Source organism: Pristiophorus japonicus, unplaced genomic scaffold (assembly GCF_044704955.1).
Source record: "Pristiophorus japonicus isolate sPriJap1 unplaced genomic scaffold, sPriJap1.hap1 HAP1_SCAFFOLD_75, whole genome shotgun sequence".
Taxonomy (NCBI): Eukaryota; Metazoa; Chordata; class Chondrichthyes; family Pristiophoridae; genus Pristiophorus; species Pristiophorus japonicus.
Genome location: NW_027254666.1, coordinates 2,647,112 through 2,658,520, shown reverse-complemented (window position 1 = coordinate 2,658,520; position 11,409 = coordinate 2,647,112).

The window sequence follows — 11,409 nt, the reverse complement described above, 5'->3', positions numbered from 1 at the left end:
GCCAATGGAATCTTGGGCTTTATTGCAAAGGGGATGGGGTATAAAACAAAGAATTCTTGCTGCAGTTATACAGGGTATGAGTGAGGCCAGACCTGGAACACTGCGTGCAGTTTCGGTTTCCATATTTAAGAAAGGATATAGATGCTTTGGAGGCAGTTCAGAGAAAGTTCACTAGGTTGATTCCGGAGAGGAGGGGGCTAACTTATGAGAAAAGGCTGAGTAGGTTGTGCCTCTACTCATTGGAATTCAGAAGATTGAGAGGTGATCTTATGGAAACGTGTACGATTATGAGGGGGCTTGACAAGGTGGATGCAGAGAGGATGTTTGTGCATACTAACCTTTTGTGTTTCATGTACAAGGACCCCCAGGTCCCTCTGCACTGCAGCATTTCTTAATCTCTCCCCATTTAAATAATTATTTGCTTTTTTATGATTGCTACGACAGTGGATAACCTCATATATTAGGTACTATGGGCCGAGTGCCCTGTTTTTCTGCTGATTCGATGGTTGTATAAAAAGTTATTAAAATTTGACAGTTGCTCGGCAAACATATTTGTATTTCCTTCAGTGTACTCCTTACTCTTCAAGAGCTAGATTTTCCCCAAGCAGTTTTGTCGGCGCACTGACCTCAAGCGCACCGACTTTGCGCGCGGAAACGGCTCGGGGAAAAACTCGCCCCATCCTGGCCGCTGTGTGCAGTCCCCGGAGTCCAGGCGTGGTGTCGATGGTGAAGTGGGGGGCGGAGCCAAATGCCTGCGCCGGAAACACTGCCGGCACCTTCGCGCATGGGCAGTAGGGAGAGAAAACTTGGTACTCTGCCATTTTTAAACAGTGTTAAACCCGATGAAAAGTACAGCAGCTTCTCAGCTTCTCCGGTCGCTCGGCGGGCTCTTCCCTCGTCCCTCCCCGATAAAACGCACAGCTCCAGCAGCTGCAACTTCTCCGGTCCACAAGCTCACACTTCTCCGGTGTGTCTTCCCTCCCCTATCCCAGGGATATAGGGACCGAGTGTAATGGAGCCAAGTTTGCTGATGGTACAAAGATGGGTGGGAAAACAAATTGTGACACAGCAAAGAAATTCTCAATTCCGGGAGAGGAATATGAAAAAGTACAGTGACCCCGACGTGATATAAACACGCAGCCTTCTGATCTGGAGTCAGACACACGACCGTTGCACCAGGAGGTCTACAGTGCAGAGTGCCCATGTTTGTATACATGAATGTTCCTGAAACACAGTTTCATTTACCCTGCATTGGTGCAATGAAAGGGCTTTAAAATCCCCGGCCACTCCCACCGTGGGTCAGCCAGCATCAGAAGCAGTGCCCACCTGTCACTCACCCTCTCACGCACGCTTTCATCACCTGCTGCCCACGGACTGCAGCAAATCCAGTTCATCATCATCATAGGCAGTCCCTTGAAGCGAGGATGACTTGCTTCCACGCCAAAAAAGGATGAGTTCACAGGTGTTTCAATGATGGACCTAATATTCCAGGTCCCGAACTGCATGTTGAAGGGTGGAAGATACCTGTGCGTGGCTTTTTTTAACGTGTGGTGGCCGTTGCACTCCAGCCATCACACGGGCTTGACAGAGCGAGGTATTGGTCCAGCAGCAAGTGTTATCCAAGACGACTGGAGACCAGCTCTGCTGCACGGACCCAGTGCCCACACATATCGCAGTGTGGGCTGGCCCGTGCTGCCCCTGGACCTCTGGCCCTGAACTCACAACACCCCTGGGCCCCGATCACATCCCTCCACAGTCTCTCGCTGCTCCTGCTGTACCTGCCCACGCTCCAATCACCGACCTGGACTTTGATGACGTCACTCTTCGCTGCCGTCACCCTCCTGCACCAGCTCGCGCTGTACCTTGCCGTGGTACACCACCATGCTGATCCCAGACCACGGCTCACCACTCCTTTTATGGCCCCGACCTGCCGCTGGTGTTCTCACGCAGGTCGGGGCCTCCACGCTGCTCCCAGCAAATCCAGTTACACGCCGTGTCACCGCACAATTCTCAGCAGTGATTGTAAGCTGACTATATTTAAAGCTATCACAGAGGCTGCAAGCAGTGTTCCCTGGTAGTCTAGTGGTAAGGGTCTGGTGCTCCCACTGCCGTGCTCTGGGTTTGTTTACTGGTCAGAGAAAGTATTTTTACAGAGCAAATTGACAAAAATAATTCAAGTCTGCGAAATAATGAATAATTATTTCAATCATCATTAATCCACCCACATGTGTTGCACACTGAAGAAAATACAAATATGTTTGCTGAGCGACTGTAGAATTTTAATAACTTTTCACACAACCGGAGAATCAGAGGAAAAACAGGATATTCAGCCCATAGTACCAAATATATAGCCCATAGTACAAGAGTAAGGAAGTCTTGCTACAATTGTACAGGGCCCTGGTGAGACCACACCTGGAGTACTGCGCACAGTTTTGGTCTACTTATCTGAGGAAGGAGACAGTTGCCTTGGAGGTGGTACAACAGAGATTCACCAGATTGATTCCTGGGATGAGAGGACTGTCTTATGGTGAGAGATTGTGCAGAATATGCCTATACTCTCTGGAGTTTCGAAGAATGAGAGGTGATCTCATTGAACCGGACAATATTCTGAAAGGGATTGACAGGGTAAATGTTACGAAGCCTAGCTAACCCAGTCGGTAGAGCATGAGACTCTTACTTGCAGGGTGGTGGGATCGAGCCCCAACATTGGTCGATTACCTTTCCTGCAACTTTTATGTTGCTTTCAGAGGAAAACATCATTAATGAACCCATGATCTTCTTTTGCACAATGAAAAGAATGCGAACTGAGGGAGAGTTGATAATTTAATCAAATAATGAAAGCAGTGCCTGAGATAACTCGGTCGTCCTTACTGTTAGATGCTGAAGTTGCAAGTTATTACTCTGGAACGTTTCAGACCGGGCACATATTCACTGTTGCTGGAAGGCCCAGTGACCGGGATACTCTCTCCCCCGGGGTTTTCCTGAGCCTGTGCTCGTTGCACGGGGAGCTTTTGCCTGGGTCCGAGGTAGCTTGCATCCCAGGGATGGACAATAACCCTCTGAGCTCTGGAACTGGGGAGGAGCGAATAATTAATGAATTGTTTGCAGGTTTCAAATACAGCTTAGATCTGCTGGTATAAACCGATCGTGCTGTTTCACAGAATGAAATAAATGTGAATAGATAGCTGAAACTTCAACAACTGAACTTCAATATTTCATGAAACTTTAATCCTTGAAGAAGTTTTATCCCCGATCTGATTTTATACAATCTGTATTTGAGGAGACTGGTTTTAAATGTTCATTGCTCATGCAACAATGTGTCCAAAACAGCTTTTATTCAATTTTATTGCAGACAAGTTTTTGCTTGAGAAGTAATGTTTCTGCCCAGGCTTGAACCAGGAACTTTTCACGTGTGAGGGAAATGTGATAACCAATACACGACAGAAACTGCTGCTTAGCTCAGCGCCTAGAGAGGAGTGTTCAGCAACAAGCTGAAATGCTCAAAATCTCTCTGCAAAAAGTTCCTTTCACAAACATTTCTCTGACCTGAACTGCACCAAACAACAATGTTCTCCTTTCAAAGTCATTAAACTCCCCAATTTCCACGTCTGCAATTTTAAGGACAAGGACTGAAAGCGCTTTGCGATCAGAAAATTGCAGGAAACCCCTGTGGTTAATGACAGGGCTTTTGATGGTTGATTTCCATACACACCTTGTTTTATGTATTTAACCCTTGGCCACCTGTATCACACCACCACCAGAGGGCCTACCTGTTGGAGTCCCAAGGGATCCCATGAGGTACCTGCACTCTTGAGTCTTACTACAGGAGCTAAGGTCACAATTACTCATTGTTCACGGTACTCAGTTTCATCCTTTATTATGAGCGTATCAATTGGCGATAAGACAATGAACAACCACGTGAAAATGCAAAGACCAGTTGGTATCCTGGAGAAGTTCTCAGAAGTGGACATTTGCGAAGCCTTCGTGGAGAGACTCGACCAATACTTCGTGGCCAACGAGCTGGAAGGGCACGTAAACGCTGCCAAATGAAGGGCGATCCTCCTTACCGTCTGTGGGGCAACAATCTATGGCCTCATGAAGAATCTTCTAGCTCTGGTGAAACCAACAACTAAATCCTTTGAAGAATTGTGTACGCTGGTCCGCGAGCATCTAAATCCCAAAGAAAGCGTTCTGATGGAGAGGTATCGGTTCTACACGTGCCAACGGTCGGAGGGCCAGGAAGTGGCGAGCTGTGTCGTCGAATTAAGGCGCCTTGCAGGACATTGCAAATTTGACGGATTCCAAAACGAATGCTGAGAGACTTTTTGTGCTTGGCATTGGCCATGAGGTAATCCTTCGCAAACTGTTGACTGTTGAAACTCAGAATCTGAGCAAAGCCACAACGATAGGTCAGACAATTTCCACCATTTGCTTTAAACCCAATAACGTAATTTATTTCTGGTGGACTGGATGGAGGAACATGATCCATGCAAAAAATTGTTATTACATGAAAGGAATGTTCCTAAAAGTATTAGAGTGGGAACTCACTGGATAGCAGCACAGCTGGCAATGTTTGCAGAATATATTCGTGCAGCCAAAACGCACAATGACAACCTGGAATTGTGCGGCACCAAATAACAGTTTAATGCTTCGCTCCTGGGTGGGCTCGAACCACCAACTTTTTGGTTAATAGCCAAATGCACTAAGCGATTGCACCACAGAGACTAAATTAAATGTACATTGCAAGACATCCCAAACCAGGGTGTCAGTCAGTTAAAGCTTCAGATTGCTCCGACCGGTATGGAACTTGTCCACTCTCAGTTGTAGTTTTCCCAAATAAATGGAGGGACATTCATTGTGGATGCAAGGAAGCAGTCTGGTCCCGCACACTGCAGACACTTCCATGTCACCGCCAACCAGCTCTCCCACAACCGGTGTGATCTACCTTCCAGCCTTCCGGTGCCTTGTCTGTGACGAAGTATTCCGATTGTCCCGAAGCCAGTCTTATGTTTTAATTCATTTTTATCTCCTGACTGCAGATATTCCTGTGATTAAACCCAAACAAAATGCTGACATGGACAGTTGGATTCATCATATCATTGCTTGGTGAAATTTCAAAGATTGAAAGCGAAGCACATCAACCCCAAACCTCGTCACCGACTCGCTAACCACGACACGCTGCTCCCGTGAGATGGAAGCCCAGTTGCTGTTTCAAGCTTGAATGCAGGTACAAGCAGAACTCATTCAAAGAAAGTCTAAGTCCCTGAGGCATCTGATTATTTGCACCGAATTCCTTCGCAATGAGTTGAGGTTCGTGTGGGGTGATTTGGTTACATCTTTCCCCACACTACAACACTTCAAACATAACTCAACGGCTCTAATGCGCTTTGGGGCGACATGAGTTCCTGAAAGGCACTGCAGAAATGTAAGTCCTTCTTTGCAAAAGTTCGATGCAATTTCAAAATTCGCGGCAGAACAATGGGCTGGGCCGGGATCTCTCGCAAATTTCAATTAACAAGCCAGAAATGAGAATCATACCCCTTGACCAACGAGCTAACTTTTTGACAAACCTGGAGATCAGGTGTAACTTTTATAAAAGCATTTTTTGTGTGTAGCTAATCTTGGCAGAAGGAGCACATGGGATCGAATCAGTGACTTTGCTTTTTCGACCTGTCTTCTGAAGCGCGGCACGGTCCCACTCCGACAGTCAATGAGCTGTGTATTCAGGCTGTGGGTGGCCACCCCGAGCGCAGCAGAGGGGTTTCTGCATTAGTTCTGGGTGGGGACAATATTTCCCCTTCTCTCTTCCACTTGTCTCTATCCCTCTGCTTTGTTTTCTATATTTATTCCCCGGCCTCATTTTATGTGTTTAAAAGGGAACAAAAGATGAAGTGTGCTACACTCTGGAACAATTTCTCTCACTCAAATATATCTATTTAGTGAAGTGAAATAAAGAGCAATTAAAGAATAAGGGAGAAGCCACTGTCACCCTTTTGACAGGCGAATAAACTCGCCCATGGCTGTTCATCCACAGCAAGTTTAAACATAATCTTCCTGCACGGGATCCTTCCGCGTGGAAAGCAAACGTGATAACGGCTCCACTGCAGAAACCGCTCTGACCAGAAGTACAGCAGAGGGCAGCTGACCAGTGAATGCCTTCTGTGCTGATCGGGAATGTGTTGGCTCACCTTAAACAACTTCTGTCCCTCACTGACAGCTGTCAATCCTTCTCCTCTCTTGCCCTTTACACAAACATGTCACTGATCCCCACTCACCACCCCACATCCCCATCGTGTTATCTTCCATGTTAGCACAGTGGGGCCGCGGAGACACCTACTCTCTCCCCGCGGTTAGTGAACTTAGTGTATTGTCCTGGTACATTTTATGTATAGTTACAATGATGTGCCACAGAGGGCGCTGTGGTGGGAGACCCGAAAGTACCTGCAAGACAGAGTATAAAATGCTGCCCACCACACCTGAGAGGCACTCTGGAGTTACACAATAAACGACTAAGGTCACAGCAGTTACTGCAACACCAGACTGTGTAGAGTCAGTGATTTGAGTGCTGCATACACCACAGTAACCTTGTTACATGCTTCTCTAATTTCCTCTTTGATGCCGTCCCCTACATTACCATTACTGTTTGGACGCCAATAGACAACTCCCACCAATGTTTTAGAAAGATAGAAACATAGAAATTTACAGCGCATAAGGAGGCCATTTCGGCCCATCGTGTCCACGCCGGCCGACAAAGAGCTGCATAGCCCTTGTTCAGCAGCCCTAATGGTTACATATAAACCTATGAATGATGACAGAAAGGCAAAGAGCACCCAGCCCAACCAGTCCACCGCACACAACTGCGACACCCCTTACACTGAAACATTCTACAGTCCACCCCAACCGGAGCCGTGTGATCTCCTGGGATAGGCAAAAACCATATAAAAACCCAGGCCAATTTATGGAGAATAAATCTGTGAAAATTCCTCTCCGACCCATCCAGGCGATCGAAACTACTCCAGGAGATCACCCTGGCCGTATTCTATTCCACGCAGTACTTACCATTATACCTGTGCCGTCCAACACAAGGTCATCCCGTCTAATCCCAATTACCAGCTCTAGGTCCGTAACCCTGCAGGTTACGGCACTTTAAGTGCCCATCCAACCATCTCTTAAAAGTGATGAAGGTTTCTGCATCCACCACTCTTCCAGGCAGCAAGTTCCAGATCCACACAACCCTCTGCAGAAAGAAGACCCCCGCCCATCTCAAATTCCCTCTAAACCTTCCACCAACCACCTTAAAACTATGCCCCCTCGTAATAGACCCCTCCACCAATGGAAATAGGCCCTTACTATCCACTGTGTCCAGGCCCCTCAATATTTTGTACACCTCAATGAGGTCTCCTCTCAACCTGCTCTGTACCAATGAGAAGAAACACAGCCTATCCAATCTGTCCTCATAATTAAGATTCTCCATTCCACGCAGCATCCTTGTAAATCTCCTGCATGCAGTACTCCAGCTGTGGCCGAAACAAAGTATTATAGAATTGAAGCATAAGCTAACCTGCTCTTATATTCTATGACTCGGCCAGTAAAGGCAAACATTTTGTATCAATCTTTACGGTAGAGGACACGAACAATATTCCAACAGTGGAAAGTCAAGGAGCTATAGGGGGGAGGAACTTAACACAATCACAATCACTAAGGAGGTGGTATTCAGTAAGATAATGGGACTAAAGGCAGACAAATCCCCTGGACCTGATGAATTGCATCCTAGCGTCTTAAGAGAATTAGCGACAGGGATTGTGGATGCATTGGTTGTAATTTACCAAAATTCCCTGGATTATGGGGATGTCTCAACAGATTGGAAAACTGCAAATATAACGCGCCTATTTAAAAAAGGAGGCAGACAAAAAGCAGGAGAATATAGACGAGTTAGCCTAACATCTATGGTTGGGAAAATGTTGGAGTCCATTATTAAAGAAGCAATAACAGGACATTTGGAAAAGCAAAATTCGGTCAGGCAGAGTCAGCATGGATTTATGAAGGGCAAGTCATGTTTGACAAATTTGCTGGAGTTCTTTGAGGATGTAATGAACAGGGTGGATAAAGGGGAGCCAGTGGATGTTGTGTATTTGGACTTCCAGAAAACATTTGACAAGGTGCCACATAAAAAGTTACTGCACAAGATAAAATTTCACGGGGTTTGGGGTAATATAATAGCATGGATAGAGGATTGGCTACCAAACAGAAAACAGAGAGTCGGGATAAATGGTTTATTCTCGGGTTGGCAATCAGTAACTGGTGGTGTGCCGCAGGGATCAGTGCTGGGACGCCAACTATTTACAATCTATATTAACGACTTGGAAGAAGGGACCGAGTGTAACATAGCCAAGTTTGCTGATGATACAAAGATGGGAGGAAAAGCAACGTGTGAAGAGGACACAAAAAATCTGCAAAAAGACATAGACGAGCTAAATGAGTGGGCAAAAATTTGACAGATGGAATATAATGTTGGAAAGTGTAAGGTCATGCACTTTGGCAGAAAAAACCAAAGAGCAGGTTATTATTTAAATGGAGAGAGAATGCAAAGTGCTGCAGTATAGCGGGGTCTTGGGGTACTTGTGCAAGAAACACAAAAGGTTAATCTGCAGGTAAAGCAAGTGATCAGGAAAGCCAATGGAATCTTGGCCTTTATTGCAAAGGGAATGGAATAAAAAAGCTGGGAAGTCCTTCTACAGTTGTACAGGGTATTGGTGAGGCCACACCTGGAGTACTTAGTACAGTTTTGGTTTCCATATTTAAAAAAGGATAAGAACATAAGAACATAAAAATTAGGAACAGGAGTAGGCCATCTAGCCCCTCGAGCCTGCTCCGCCATTTAAAAAGATCATGGCTGATCTGGCCGTGGACTCAGTTCCACTTACCTGCCGCTCCCCATAACCCTGAATTCCCTTATTGGTTAAAAATCTATCTATCTGTGATTTGAATACATTCAATGAGCGAAGTCCCATCCAGGGTCAGCACTCTTTGATCCTGGGAATAAAGTGAAGGTCACAGAGTGACCATGTCTGATATATACATGCCTCGTGTGAGTTTGTAACAAGGTGCAGGGACACTACATGTGGCGACGAGAAACGGGAATCACCGAACCACGAGGATGGCCACCGGTGGCACAGAGGAACGCGACTGTGTGGGTGAGGACTGGGACGACTTTGTGGAAAGACTCCAGCAGAGCTTTGTCACAAAGGATTGGCTGGAAGAGACAGCGGCTGACAAGCGGAGGGCGCATCTACTGACCAGCTGTGGTGCACAGACGTATGCGCTGATAAAAGACCTGCTCGCACCCCAAAAGCCAGTGGGCAAATCTTTCGAAAAGCTCAGCTAGCTGATCAGTGAGCATCTCAAGCCGGCAAGTAGTGGACACATGGCCTGGCACCGGATCTACTCTCACCGGCGTCTGGAGGGTCAAAACATCTCGGACTTGGTGGCGGAACTGCGGCGTTTGGCCAGTCTCTGTAAGTTCTCCGATGCCTGCAGGGGGGAGATATTAAGGGACTTTTACATTGAGGGCATTAATCATGCTGGCATTTTCAGGAAGCTTATAAAGACCAAGGACCTGACTTTAGAAGGGGCAGCGTTGATAGCTCAGACCTTTATGGCAGGGGAAGAGGAGACCAAGCTAATTTTCACACGCAGCCCTGGTTTTAATTTTGCGATGAACCAGGAAGTTAATGTTGTCAAGTGATACAGAACCCAGAACACAGAACCGCAGGCAGGCAAGGGCAATTCGACACCGCCCAGGCAGCAACAAGCTCCAGGGTGGGCCCACAACAGGGACAATGGAAAGGGGATCGGCAATTCATCTCATCACGAGGAACAATGCATCCCGTGATGGGACCATTCAGAGTGCTTAGAAATAGCTAAACGGGCCATCAGAGAGGAATGCCTGGGAATAGTCCTTTTGTTAACAGCAATAACACACTGCCAAAAGCTGCAGGTTCCAGCTTTATACTTGTAGGATTTGTAATGTCAGTGGACACTTGGCCAGGATGTGCAAAAAGGCAGTAGCGAGGCTAGTCTGCGAGACAGAGGAACCAGACGAGGGGTCTGCAATGCAGGATGAGGCCTGGAGAACAACCATGGATGCGGAAGTTCAAAGAGTTCATGTGGCTGACGTCCACAGCTCATACACTAAAACGCCACCCATGAAGATGAAAATCTTACTGAAGCTGGATACGGGAGCTGGATACGGGAGCTAGCCAGTCTCTTATGCGCGCCCAGCAGTTTAAGAGACTATGGTCACACAGAGCTAGCAGGCCGAAACTGGAACGCATTGAGACGCAGCTACGTACGAACACCAAAGAAATCATCCCAGTGCTGGGCAGCGCAAACTTGATGGTAACGCATAATGGATTACAGAACCGGCTGCCACTCTGGATTGTTCTGGGAAATGGCCCCGCACTTTTGGTAAGGAGTTGACTAGCTGAGATGTATTGGAAATGGGGGGATGTGCACGCCATTTCATCCGTGGAGTGAAGTTCATGCTCGCAGGTCTTGCAAAAATTCGCGTCCCTGTTTTAACCCGGTGTCGGTACGTTCAAGGGCACTAAAGTAGTGATACGCATCACTCCGGACACCAGACCAGTGCACCACAAAGCCAGAGCGGTGCCGTACGTGATGCGTGAGAAAATTGAAAGTGAACTGGACAGGCTGCTCAGAGAGGGCATAATTTCGGCCATTGGATTCAGCGACTGGGCAAGTCCCATCGTTTCCGTCCTCAAAGCAGATGACTCGGTTAGGATTTGTGGCGCCTACAAAGCCACCATCAACCGAGTGTCGCTGCAAGAGCAATACCTGCTTCCGAGAGCGGAGGACCTCTTTGCCACACTGGCAGGTGGAAAGCTGTTCACGAAGCTGGACCTCACTTCGTCCGACATGACTGAGGAACTGGCGGAAAATTCCAAGCTTCTGACCACCATCACGACGCACAAAGGATTATTTGTCTACAACAGGTGACCGTTTGGCATTCGTTCGGCAGCGGCTATCTTTCAGCAAAACATGGAAAGCTTGCTCAAGTCCATCCCTGGAACGGTCGTATTCCAAGACGACATCCTTATAATGGGTCGTGACACCGAGGAACCCCTCCGCAACCTAGAGGAGGTGCTATGCCGATTGGATTGGGTAGGTTTGCGGCTGAAAAAGGCCAAGCGTGTGTTTGTGGCCCCAGAGGTCGAGTTGCTGGGCAGGAGAGTTGCTGCAGACGGGATCCGGCCCACTGAATCAAAAACTGAGGCGATTCGCCGGGGGCCCAGTCCCGGCAACACGTCGGAGTTGCGATCATTCCTGGGACTTTTGAACTATTTTGGGAACTTTCTGCTGAAAATAAACACATTGTTGGAGCCATTACAC